Genomic DNA, 14801 nt, shown 5'->3' on the forward strand with positions numbered 1-14801 from the left:
CCCACCTCACAACCTCCCTCATCCCCTTCCTCATACTCCTCCCCACACCTCCCTCATCCCCTTCCTCATACTCCCCTCCCACCCTCCCCACCTCCCTCATCCTCTTCCTCATACTCCTCCCCACCCCCTCCCAACCTCCCTCATCCCCTTCCTCATACTCCCTTCCCACCCCCTCCCCACTTCTCCTCATCCCCTTCCTCTTCATACTCCCTCTTCCCACTCCCCTCCCCACCTCCCTCATTACTCCCTTCCCACCGCCTCCTCCACCTCCCTCATTTCCCTCTATCTCATTACTTCCTCTCCCACCCCCTCATCCTCTTCCTCCCATACTCCCCTCCCCATCTCCCTTATCCTCTTTCCCTCATACTTCCTCTCCCCACCTTCCCCCTCATTCCCCTCATCATACGCCCTTTCCCCACCTCCCTCACTATCTCTCCCTCCCACCCTTCCCCCCATCTTCCCTCATTCCTTCCTCATACTCCTCTCCACCCCCTCACCCACCTCCTCATCCTTCTCACCCTCCCACCCCACCTGCTCTCTTATACTCCCCCTCCACCCCTCACAAATTTCCTCCCTCATCCCCTTCCTCATACTCCCCTCCCCTTACCTTCCCTCCCATCCCCCTTCCTCATACCTCCCTCCCACTCCCCTCCCCACCCTCCCTCATCCTCTTCCTCGATACTCCCTCTCTCCCCACCCCCTCCCAACCTCCTCTCATCCCCTTCCTCATACTCCTCCCACCCCCTCTCCCCACTTTCCTCATCCCCCTTCCTCCTTTTCACTCCCCTCCCACCCCTTCCCCACCTCCCCTCATACTCCCCTCCCACCGCCTCCTCCACCTCCCTCATTCCCTCATCTCATTACTCCCCTCCCACCCCCTCATCCTCTTCCTCATATCCCCTCCCCATCTCCCCTTATCCTCTTCCTCACCATACTCCACTCCCCACCTCCCCCTCATCCTCTTCCTCATACCCTCTTCCCCACCTCCCTCATCCTCTTCCTCATACTCCCCTCCCCACCTCCCTAATTCCCTTCCTCATACTCCCCTCCCACCCCCTCCCCACCTCCCTCATCCTCTTCCTCATACTCCCCCCCCACCCCTCCCCTTCCTTAACCCCCCCCCCCCCCCCAAGGGATGCAGAGAGATGTGTTATGCATTACGCAGGGGGTTGGGAGACAGGGGGGAGGTGGGGGGAGGGGGCAAGGGGGTGAGGAGAGATGGGGAGAGATATAGGTAGCAGGTGAGAAGGGGAGGGGGAGGGGTAAGGAGGGGGGGGGGAAAGGGGTATAAGTTGGAGAAGATAAGTGAGGGGAGGAGGAGGGGGAAGGGGTATGGGTATGGGTAGGGGTAAGGGGATGGGGAAAGGGGTATAAGTTGGAGAAGATAAGTGAGGGGAGGAGGAGGGGGAAGGGGTATGGGTAGGGGTAAGGGGATGGGGAAAGGGGTATAAGTTGGAGAAGATAAGTGTGAGGGGAGAGGGGGAAGGGTGAGAGGTAGGAAATGGGGGAGGGAAGACGTAGGGGGAAGAAGAATGGGGAAGATACAGGTATGGGGAAGTGTAGGTGTAGATGTAGGTAAAAGAAAAGTATAAGGGAGGGATATTTATCGGAAAAGGAAGGGTGAGAGGGAAATGGGGTAATAAAAGGAAGGAGGAAGGAGGGGCATAGGAGAAGGGTAGCGTTAGGGGGAAGTGGGGGTGAAGAACAGGGGGAAGGGGAGGAGCAGGGGGGGGAGAGGGAGGGGAAGGGGGGGAGGAGGAAGGGGAAGGGGGTGAGGAGCAGGGGGAAGGGGAGGGGAAGGTTAGGGGAAGGGGGGTGAAGAGCAGGGGGAAGGGAGGGGAAGGGAGTGTGAGGAGGAGGGGGAAGGGGAGGGGGAGGGGAAGGGGGGGAGGAGCAGGGGGAAGGGGAGGAGAAGGAGGTGAGGAGTAGGGGAAGGGGAGGGGAAGGGGGGTGAAGAGCAGGGGGGAAGGGGGAGGTAAAGAGCAGGGGGAAGAGGAGGGGAAGGGGGGTGAAGAGCAAGGGGAAGGGGAGGGGAAGGGGGGTGAAGAGCAGGGGGTAAGGGGAGGGGAAGGGGGTGAAGAGCAAGGGGAAGGGGAGGGGAAGGGGGTGAAGAGCAGGGGGTAAGGGGAGGGGAAGGGGGGGTGAAGAGCAAGGGGAAGGGGGGGAAGGGGGGGTGAAGGGCAGGGGGAAGAGGAGGGGAAGGGGCGAGGGAGAAGAGCAGGGGGGAAGGGGGGTGAAGAGCAAGGGGAAGGGGAGGGGAAGGGGGTGAAGAGCAGGGGGTAAGGGGAGGGAAGGGGGGGTGAAGAGCAAGGGGAAGGGGGGGGGAAGGGGGGGTGAAGGGCAGGGGAAGAGGAGGGGAAGGGGGGGAGAAGAGCAGGGGGAAAGAGGGGAAGGGGGTGAAGAGCAGGGGGTAAGGGGAGGGGAAGGGGGGGTGAAGAGCAGGGGGAAGGGGAGGGGAAGGGGGGTGAAGAGCAGGGGGAAAGGGGAGGGAAGGGGTGAAGAGCAGGGGGTAAGGGGAGGGGAAGGGGGGGTGAAGAGCAGGGGGGAAGGGGGGTGAAGAGCAGGGGGAAAGGGGAGAGGAAGGGGGTGAAGAGCAGGGGGTAAGGGGAGGGGAAGGGGGGGTGAAGAGCAGGGGGAAGGGAGGGGAAGGGGGATGAAGAGCAGGGGGTAAGGGGAGGGGAAGGGGGGTGAAGAGCAGGGGGTAAGGGAGGGAGGAAGGGTGGTGAAGAGCAGGGGGAAAGGGGAGGGGAAGGGGGGAGAAGAGCAGGGGGCAATGGGAGGGGAAGGGGGGTGAAGAGCAAGGGGGAATGGGGTGAAGAGAAGGGGGAAGGGAGGGGAAGGGGGTGAAGAGCAGGGGAAGGGGAGGGGAAGGGGGGGTGAAGAGCAGGGGGGAAGGGGGGTGAAGAGCAGGGGAAAGGAGGGGAAGGGGGTGAAGAGCAGGGGTAAGGGGAGGGGAAGGGGGGGTGAAGAGCAGGGGGAAGGGGAGGGGAAGGGGGTGAAGAGCAGGGGAAGGGGAGGGGAAGGAAAGGTGAAGAGCAGGGGGTAAGGGGAGGGGAAGGGGGGTGAAGAGCAGGGGGAAGGGGGGTGAAGAGCAGGTGGGAAAGGGGAGGGGAAGGGGGTGAAGAGCAGGGGGTAAGGGGAGGGGAAGGGGGGGTGAAGAGCAGGGGGAAGGGGAGGGGAAGGGGGGATGAAGAGCAGGGGGTAAGGGGAGGGGAAGGGGGTGAAGAGCAGGGGGTAAGGGGAGGGGAAGGGTGGTGAAGAGCAGGGGGAAAGGGAGGGGAAGGGGGAGAAGAGCAGGGGGCAATGGGAGGGGAAGGGGGGTGAAGAGCAAGGGGGAATGGGGTGAAGAGAAGGGGGAAGGGGAGGGGAAGGGGGTGAAGAGCAGAGAGGGAAGGGGAGGGGAAGGGGGGTGAAGAGCAGGGGGGAAGGGGGGTGAAGAGCAGGGGGAAAGGGGAGGGGAAGGGGGGAAAGGGGAGGGGAAGGGGGTATGAAGAGCAGGGGGGAAGAGCAGGGGAAGGGGGGTGAAGAGCAGGAGGAAAGGGGAGGGGAAGGGGGGATGAAGAGCAGGGAGAAGAGCAGGGGGGAGGGGAGGGGAAGGAGGGGGGGGAGGGGAGGGAAGCGAGATATTAACATTCGCGGAGAGTTCAAGGGCTTCATTATCATACATCGGGCAGCCCCTTGGGATAACGAAGGAGCATTAGGTTTTGGCTCCTGTCTCCTCCTCTTCTCCCTCTTTGTCTTCTTCTCCCTCTTTCTCTCCTTCTCTTCCATCATCATCGTCGTCATCCCTTTTCTTTCTCCTTCGTCTCTTTTTGCTCCGTATTTCTTCTTTTTTTTTCTTTTACTTCTTTTCCTACTTGGTCTTTTCCTTCTCCTTCCTCCTCTTCCTCCTTTTCCTCCTCCTCCTCCTTCCTTATCTTCTCTTAACCCCATTTTTCAAAACCTTATTTTCATTTTTTTTCAGTTTTTTTCCCTCTCTTCATTTCCTACTCAGTTTCTTTCTCTATCACCTTCTGTCTGTCTGTCATTCTGTCTGTCTCTCTGTCTCTGTCTATCTGTCTGTCTTTCTTTGTGTTTCCACATCTTTCTCTCTCTCATTTATTATTATCATTATCAGTCTATCTACCTCTCTAATCAACCACTTTTAATCCTTTCTCTTCCCCTCTCTCTTTTCCTCCCTCCTTCTCCCTCTCTCTCTCTTCCCTCTCTCTCTCTCTCTCTCTCTCTCTCTCTCTCTCTCTCTCTCTCTCTCTCTCTCTCTCTCTCTCTCTCTCTCTCTCTCTCTCTCTCTCTCTCTCTCTCTCTCCTCTCTCTCTCTCTCTCTTCCCCCCCTCCCCCCCCCCCTCTCTCCCTCACTGAGCGTCAGACAAACAAATATAATATTAATCTCCTCCGTGCCTCGACCTCATAACATGGCTAACCCTCTCTCTCTCTCTCCCTCTCTCCCTTTCCCCTCTTCCTTCTTCCTCTTTCCCCTATCCGTTCTCCTTCTTTCCCCTCTCCCTTTCTCTCTTTCCCCTCATCTCATCTCTCCTTTTTTTCCCTCTCCCTCTTTTCCCTCTTCTACTCATCCTTTCTTCTTTCTCCTATCTTCTACGCCCCCCTTTTCCTCTTCTACCTCTCCTACTCCTCTGTCCTTCCTCTCTCATACTCCTCCCTCTCCCTCTTTCTCCTCTCCGACTCTCCCTTTTCCTCTTCCTCCTGTCCCTCTTTCTCCTCTTCTACTCCCCCTTTACCTTTTCTTTTTTTCCCCTTCTCCCTCTTTCCCTCTCCTATTCCTCTGTCTTTCCTCTTTCCCCTCTCCTACCCCCCCTTTCCCTTTCCCTCTTTCCCCTTTCCCTTTTCTTCTTTCTCCTCTCCTACTCCCCCTTTCCCTTTCCCTCTTTCCCCTCTCCCCTTTTCTTCTTTCCCCTTCTCCTACTCTCCCTTTCCCTTTCCCTTTTTCCCCTCTCCTACTCCCACTTTCCCTATTCCTCCTGTCCCTCTTTCCCCTCTCCCCTTTTCTTCTTTCCCCTCTCCTACTCCCCCTTTCCCTTTCCCTCTTTCCCCTCTCCCTTTTTCTTCTTTCCCCTTCTCCTACTCCCCCTTTCCCTTTCCCTCTTTCCCCTCTCCTACTCCCACTTTCCCTCTTCTTCCTGTCCCTCTTCTTCCTGTCCCTCTTTCCCCTCTCCCCTTTTCTTCTTTCCCCTCTCCTACTCCCTTTCTCCCCTTTTCTACTCCCCCTTTCCCCTTGGCATGTAGGTGCCCCTGTCCCTCTGCTGTTCAAGGGATGCGGCTGACACAGCGCCACCCCTACCCCCCTACCCCCCTACCCCCCTACCCCCCTACCCATCACCCCCCACCTTCGAGTTCTGTTGCTAGGCTCGACCGGAAGAAGGGGGGGGAAGGGTGAGGGGGGGTGATGTTGGGGTTGGGCTAGATAGAGAAAGAGGAATTAATGCAAGGAAAGAAAGGAGGAGAAAAAGGGTGGTAGGAGGAGAAAAGTGGAGAGGAGGGATGGAGAGAGAGAGAGAGAGAGAGAGAGAGAGAGAGAGAGAGAGAGAGAGAAAGAGAGGGAGAGAGAGAGAGAGAGAAAGAGAGGGAGAGAGAGAGAGAGAGAAAGAGAGGGAGAGAGAGAGAGAGAAAGAGAGGGAGAGAGAGAGAGAGAGAGAGAGAGAGAGAGAAAGAGAGGGAGAGAGAGAGAGAGAGAGAGAGAGAGAGAGAGAGAGAGAGAGAGAGAGAGAGAGAGAGAGAGAGAGAGACAGACAGACAGACAGACAGAGAAAGAAAAAGAGAAAAAGAAAAAGAGCGTTAGTGAGTGAGGGAGCGAATGAGAAAGTGAGAGACAGACAGAAAGAGATAATAAACAGATAAATAGACACAGAAAGAGAGAAATGTGTACATGTTGCAAAAGGGGGGGGAGGGGGTTGCAAGAGGGGGGGGAGGGGAGCGAGCAACGTCGATTGCAGAGTTGCGAGAGATGGTGACACACAAGCACTTACATACACACGCACACGCATACATACACCAGACTAACACAGACACGGCCAGACACGATAAACATAAACAAACAAGCAAACACACTCTAACACTTACATAAACTTGCACACATAAACATACACAGACACACTTACACACGTTAAACATACATAAACATACACAGACACACTTACACACGTTAAGCATACATAAACATACATAGACACACACACACGTACAAAAACACACAAAGACAAACTTACTCACACACATACATAATCGCAAAACAAACAAACAAACAAACAAAAACAGACAAACACACACACACGCACAGAAAAGCACAAAGAGAAACACACTTACACACGTACATAAACATACACAGACACACTTACACACGTACTTAAACACACAAAAGAGGAACATACACAAACACACTTACACACGTACATAAACACACAAAGATACACATACACAAACACACTTACACACGTACATAAACACACAAAGATACACATACACAAACACACTTACACACGTACATAAACACACAAAGAGAAACATACACAGACACACTTACACACGTACATAAACACACAAAGAGAAACATACACAAACACACTTACACGCGTACATAAACACACAAAGATAAACATACACAAACACACTTACACACGTACAGAAAAGCACAGACACAAACAGACACGAATACACTCACACACGTTCACCCGCGCACAGACATAAACGCACATACAGTATGTAAATCACACTTTGAGTTTTCTAGACTGAGAAACTTTTCAATTTTTCCATTACCGTTATCAGTACTTGTTTAACGAACTGATGTTATACTCTAATGCTACAGTTTCGCTGTCTGTCTGTCTGTCTGTCTGTCTGTCTGTCTGTCTGTCTGTCTGTCTGTCTGTCTTTCCCTCATTTTTTTTTCTTTTTCTCGCTTTCTCACTTCTCTCTCTCTCTCTCTCTTTCCTCTTTCATATTTTTATTTTTCTCGCTCTCTCACTTTCCCTCTCTTTCTCTTCTCTTTCTATTTCTTTTCATCATATTCTCTCTCGCTCTCTTTCTCTCTCTCTCTCACACACACACTCACATATGATATATATAATATATATATATATATATATATATATATATATATATATATATATATATATATATATATATATATATATATATATATATATATATATATATATATATATATATATATATATATATATATATATATATAACCTATACATATATATCTAAATAAATGTATGTATGTATGCCTGTGTGTGCCTATCTATCTATCTATATCTTTATCTATCTATATGTATATAATTGAATTGATGTAGTTCCATTGCGTACATGTATTTCGAATTCATGGATGTATGAATGTATGGATGTATTTTGAGTGAATGGATCAAATGCCAATGTATACACGGATTTTGATTAATCCATAATTGGATTTTGAGTGCGCGAATACAGTTTCAGTATGTCAATGTATACTTGGTGTATGAATGTATTCTCACTATGTTAATTTAGTGTATGAATGTATTCTCACTATGTTAACTAAGTTATGGATGTATTCTCACTATGTTAACTAAGTGTATGAATGTATTCTCACTATGTTAACTAAGTGTATGAATGTATTCTCACTATGTTAACTAAGTGTATGAATGTATTCTCACTATGTTAACTAAGTGTATGATTGTATTCTCACTATGTTAACTAAGTGTATGAAAGTATTCTCACTATGTTCACTAAGTGTATGAAAGTATTCTCACGATGTTAACTAAGTGTATGATTGTATTCTCACTATGTTAACTAAGTGTATGAATGTATTCTCACTATGTTAACTTAGTGTATGAATGTATTCTATGTTAACTAAGTGTATGAATGTATTCTCACGATGTTAACTAAGTGTATGAATGTATTCTCACTATGTTAACTAAGTGTATGAAAGTATTCTCACTATGTTAACTAAGTGTATGAATGTATTCTCACTATGTTAACTAAGTGTATGGATGTATTCTCACTATGTTAACTAAGTGTATGAATGTATTCTCACTATGTTAACTAAGTGTATGAAAGTATTCTCACTATGTTAACTAAGTGTATGAATGTATTCTCACTATGTTAACTAAGTGTATGGATGTATTCTCACTATGTTAACTAAGTGTATGAATGTATTCTATGTTAACTAAGTGTATGAATGTATTCTATGTTAACTAAGTGTATGAATGTATTCTCACTATGTTAACTAAGTGTATGATTGTATTCTCACTATGTTAACTAAGTGTATGGATGTATTCTCACTATGTTAACTAAGTGTATGATTGTATTCTATGTTAACTAAGTGTATGAATGTATTCTCACTATGTTAACTAAGTGTATGATTGTATTCTATGTTAACTAAGTGTATGAATGTATTCTATGTTAACTAAGTGTATGAATGTATTCTCACTATGTTAACTAAGTGTATGAATGTATTCTCACTATGTTAACTAAGTGTATGAATGTATTCTCACTATGTTAACTAAGTGTATGAATGTATTCTATGTTAACTAAGTGTATGGATGTATTCTCACTATGTTAACTAAGTGTATGATTGTATTCTCACTATGTTAACTAAGTGTATGATTGTATTCTCACTATGTTAACTAAGTGTATGATTGTATTCTCACTATGTTAACTAAGTGTATGATTGTATTCTATGTTAACTAAGTGTATGAATGTATTCTCACTATGTAAACTAAGTGTATGAATGTATTCTCACTATGTTAACTAAGTGTATGAATGTATTCTATGTTAACTAAGTGTATGGATGTATTCTCACTATGTTAACTAAGTGTATGATTGTATTCTCACTATGTTAACTAAGTGTATGATTGTATTCTCACTATGTTAACTAAGTGTATGATTGTATTCTATGTTAACTAAGTGTATGAATGTATTCTCACTATGTTAACTAAGTGTATGATTGTATTCTATGTTAACTAAGTGTATGAATGTATTCTCACTATGTTAACTAAGTGTATGAATGTATTCTCACTATGTTAACTAAGTGTATGAATGTATTCTCACTATGTTAACTAAGTGTATGAATGTATTCTCACTATGTTAACTAAGTGTATGAATGTATTCTCACTATGTTAACTAAGTGTATGAATGTATTCTCACTATGTTAACTAAGTGTATGAATGTATTCTCACTATGTTAACTAAGTGTATGAATGTATTCTATGTTAACTAAGTGTATGAATGTATTCTCACTATGTTAACTAAGTGTATGATTGTATTCTATGTTAACTAAGTGTATGAATGTATTCTCACTATGTTAACTAAGTGTATGGATGTATTCTCACTATGTTAACTAAGTGTATGATTGTATTCTCACTATGTTAACTAAGTGCATGAATGTATTCTCACTATGTTAACTAAGTGTATGAATGTATTCTCACTATGTTAACCAAGTGTATGAATGTATTCTATGTTAACCAAGTGTATGAATGTATTCTATGTTAACTAAGTGTATGAATGTATTCTATGTTAACTAAGTGTATGAATGTATTCTATGTTAACTAAGTGTATGAATGTATTCTATGTTAACTAAGTGTATGAATGTATTCTCACTATGTTAACTAAGTGTATGGATGTATTCTCACTATGTTAACTAAGTGTATGATTGTATTCTCACTATGTTAACTAAGTGTATGAATGTATTCTCACTATGTTAACTAAGTGTATGAAAGTATTCTCACTATGTTAACTAAGTGTATGAATGTATTCTCACTATGTTAACTAAGTGTATGAAAGTATTCTCACTATGTTAACTAAGTGTATGAATGTATTCTCACTATGTTAACTAAGTGTATGAATGTATTCTCACTATGTTAACTAAGTGTATGAAAGTATTCTCACTATGTTAACTAAGTGTATGGATGTATTCTCACTATGTTAACTAAGTGTATGAATGTATTCTCACTATGTTAACTAAGTGTATGAATGTATTCTCACTATGTTAACTAAGTGTATGAATGTATTCTCACTATGTTAACTAAGTGTATGAATGTATTCTCACTATGTTAACTAAGTGTATGAAAGTATTCTCACTATGTTAACTAAGTGTATGAATGTATTCTCACTATGTTAACTAAGTGTATGAAAGTATTCTCACTATGTTAACTAAGTGTATGAAAGTATTCTCACTATGTTAACTAAGTGTATGAATGTATTCTCACTATGTTAACTAAGTGTATGAATGTATTCTCACTATGTTAACTAAGTGTATGAATGTATTCTCACTATGTTAACTAAGTGTATGAAAGTATTCTCACTATGTTAACTAAGTGTATGAAAGTATTCTCACTATGTTAACTAAGTGTATGAATGTATTCTCACTATGTTAACTAAGTGTATGGATGTATTCTCACTATGTTAACTAAGTGTATGGATGTATTCTCACTATGTTAACTAAGTGTATGAAAGTATTCTCACTATGTTAATTAAGTGTATGAATGTATTCTCACTATGTTAACTAAGTGTATGAAAGTATTCTCACTATGTTAACTAAGTGTATGAATGTATTCTCACTATGTTAACTAAGTGTATGAATGTATTCTCACTATGTTAACTAAGTGTATGAATGTATTCTCACTATGTTAACTAAGTGTATGAATGTATTCTCACTATGTTAACTAAGTGTATGAAAGTATTCTCACTATGTTAACTAAGTGTATGAATGTATTCTCACTATGTTAACTAAGTGTATGAATGTATTCTCACTATGTTAACTAAGTGTATGGATGTATTCTCACTATGTTAACTAAGTGTATGAATGTATTCTCACTATGTTAACTAAGTGTATGAATGTATTCTCACTATGTTAACTAAGTGTATGAAAGTATTCTCACTATGTTAACTAAGTGTATGAATGTATTCTCACTATGTTAACTAAGTGTATGAATGTATTCTCACTATGTTAACTAAGTGTATGAATGTATTCTCACTATGTTAACTAAATGTATGAATGTATTCTCACTATGTTAACTAAGTGTATGAATGTATTCTCACTATGTTAACTAAATGTATGAATGTATTCTCACTATGTTAACTAAGTGTATGAATGTATTCTCACGATGTTAACTAAGTGTATGAATGTATTCTCACTATGTTAACTAAGTGTATGAATGTATTCTATGTTAACTAAGAGTATGAATGTATTCTCACTATGTTAACTAAGTGTATGAATGTATTCTCACTATGTTAACTAAGTGTATGGATGTATTCTCACTATGTTAACTAGGTGTATGAATGTATTCTCACTATGTTAACTAAGTGTATGGATGTATTCTCACTATGTTAACTAAGTGTATGAATGTATTCTCACTATGTTAACTAAGTGTATGGATGTATTCTCACTATGTTAACTAAGTGTATGAATGTATTCTCACTATGTTAACTAGGTGTATGAATGTATTCTCACTATGTTAACTAAGTGTATGAATGTATTCTCACTATGTTAACTAAGTGTATGGATGTATTCTCACTATGTTAACTAAGTGTATGGATGTATTCTCACTATGTTAACTAAGTGTATGAATGTATTCTCACTATGTTAACTAAGTGTATGAATGTATTCTCACTATGTTAACTAAGTGTATGAATGTATTCTCACTATGTTAACTAAGTGTAGGAATGTATTCTCACTATGTTAACTTAGTGTATGAATGTATTCTCACTATGTTAACTAAGTGTATGAATGTATTCTCACTATGTTAACTAAGTGTATGAATGTATTCTATGTTAACTTAGTGTATGAATGTATTCTCACTATGTTAACTAAGTGTAGGAATGTATTCTCACTATGTTCACTAAGTGTATGAAAGTATTCTCACTATGTTAACTAAGTGTATGAATGTATTCTCACTATGTTAACTAAGTGTATGAATGTATTCTCACTATGTTAACTAAGTGTATGAATGTATTCTCACTATGTTAACTAAGTGTATGGATGTATTCTCACTATGTTAACTAAGTGTATGAATGTATTCTATGTTAACTAAGTGTATGAATGTATTCTATGTTAACTAAGTGTATGAATGTATTCTATGTTAACTAAGTGTATGAATGTATTCTCACTATGTTAACTAAGTGTATGGATGTATTCTATGTTAACTAAGTGTATGAATGTATTCTATGTTAACTAAGTGTATGAATGTATTCTATGTTAACTAAGTGTATGAATGTATTCTATGTTAACTAAGTGTATGAATGTATTCTATGTTAACTAAGTGTATGAATGTATTCTATGTTAACTAAGTGTATGAATGTATTCTATGTTAACTAAGTGTATGAATGTATTCTATGTTAACTAAGTGTATGAATGTATTCTATGTTAACTAAGTGTATGAATGTATTCTCACTATGTTAACTAAGTGTATGAATGTATTCTCACTATGTTAACTTAGTGTATGAATGTATTCTCACTATGTTAACTAAGTGTATGAATGTATTCTCACTATGTTAACCAAGTGTATGAATGTATTCTCACTATGTTAACCAAGTGTATGAATGTATTCTCACTATGTTAACCAAGTGTATGAATGTATTCTCACTATGTTAACTAAGTGTATGAATGTATTCTCACTATGTTAACTAAGTGTATGAATGTATTCTCACTATGTTAACTAAGTGTATGAATGTATTCTCACTATGTTAACTAAGTGTATGAATGTATTCTCACTATGTTAACTAAGTGTATGAATGTATTCTCACTATGTTAACTAAGTGTATGGATGTATTCTCACTATGTTAACTAAGTGTATGAATGTATTCTCACTATGTTAACTAAGTGTATGAATGTATTCTATGTTAACTAAGTGTATGGATGTGTTCTATGTTAACTAAGTGTATGAAAGTATTCTCACTATGTTAACTAAGTGTATGAATGTATTCTCACTATGTTAACTAAGTGTATGAATGTATTCTCACGATGTTAACTAAGTGTATGAATGTATTCTCACTATGTTAACTAAGTGTATGAATGTATTCTATGTTAACTAAGAGTATGAATGTATTCTCACTATGTTAACTAAGTGTATGAATGTATTCTCACTATGTTAACTAAGTGTATGGATGTATTCTCACTATGTTAACTAGGTGTATGAATGTATTCTCACTATGTTAACTAAGTGTATGGATGTATTCTCACTATGTTAACTAAGTGTATGAATGTATTCTCACTATGTTAACTAAGTGTATGGATGTATTCTCACTATGTTAACTAAGTGTATGAATGTATTCTCACTATGTTAACTAGGTGTATGAATGTATTCTCACTATGTTAACTAAGTGTATGAATGTATTCTCACTATGTTAACTAAGTGTATGGATGTATTCTCACTATGTTAACTAAGTGTATGGATGTATTCTCACTATGTTAACTAAGTGTATGAATGTATTCTCACTATGTTAACTAAGTGTATGAATGTATTCTCACTATGTTAACTAAGTGTATGAATGTATTCTCACTATGTTAACTAAGTGTAGGAATGTATTCTCACTATGTTAACTTAGTGTATGAATGTATTCTCACTATGTTAACTAAGTGTATGAATGTATTCTCACTATGTTAACTAAGTGTATGAATGTATTCTATGTTAACTTAGTGTATGAATGTATTCTCACTATGTTAACTAAGTGTAGGAATGTATTCTCACTATGTTCACTAAGTGTATGAAAGTATTCTCACTATGTTAACTAAGTGTATGAATGTATTCTCACTATGTTAACTAAGTGTATGAATGTATTCTCACTATGTTAACTAAGTGTATGAATGTATTCTCACTATGTTAACTAAGTGTATGGATGTATTCTCACTATGTTAACTAAGTGTATGAATGTATTCTATGTTAACTAAGTGTATGAATGTATTCTATGTTAACTAAGTGTATGAATGTATTCTATGTTAACTAAGTGTATGAATGTATTCTCACTATGTTAACTAAGTGTATGGATGTATTCTATGTTAACTAAGTGTATGAATGTATTCTATGTTAACTAAGTGTATGAATGTATTCTATGTTAACTAAGTGTATGAATGTATTCTATGTTAACTAAGTGTATGAATGTATTCTATGTTAACTAAGTGTATGAATGTATTCTATGTTAACTAAGTGTATGAATGTATTCTATGTTAACTAAGTGTATGAATGTATTCTATGTTAACTAAGTGTATGAATGTATTCTATGTTAACTAAGTGTATGAATGTATTCTCACTATGTTAACTAAGTGTATGAATGTATTCTCACTATGTTAACTTAGTGTATGAATGTATTCTCACTATGTTAACTAAGTGTATGAATGTATTCTCACTATGTTAACCAAGTGTATGAATGTATTCTCACTATGTTAACCAAGTGTATGAATGTATTCTCACTATGTTAACCAAGTGTATGAATGTATTCTCACTATGTTAACTAAGTGTATGAATGTATTCTCACTATGTTAACTAAGTGTATGAATGTATTCTCACTATGTTAACTAAGTGTATGAATGTATTCTCACTATGTTAACTAAGTGTATGAATGTATTCTCACTATGTTAACTAAGTGTATGAATGTATTCTCACTATGTTAACTAAGTGTATGGATGTATTCTCACTATGTTAACTAAGTGTATGAATGTATTCTATGTTAACTAAGTGTATGAATGTATTCTATGTTAACTAAGTGTATGAATGTATTCTATGTTAACTAAGTGTATGGATGTATTCTCACTATGTTAACTAAGTGTATGAATGTATTCTCACTATGTTAACTAAGTGTATGAATGTATTCTATGTT

This window comes from Penaeus vannamei, chromosome 39, assembly GCF_042767895.1.
Source record: "Penaeus vannamei isolate JL-2024 chromosome 39, ASM4276789v1, whole genome shotgun sequence".
NCBI lineage: Eukaryota > Metazoa > Arthropoda > Malacostraca > Decapoda > Penaeidae > Penaeus > Penaeus vannamei.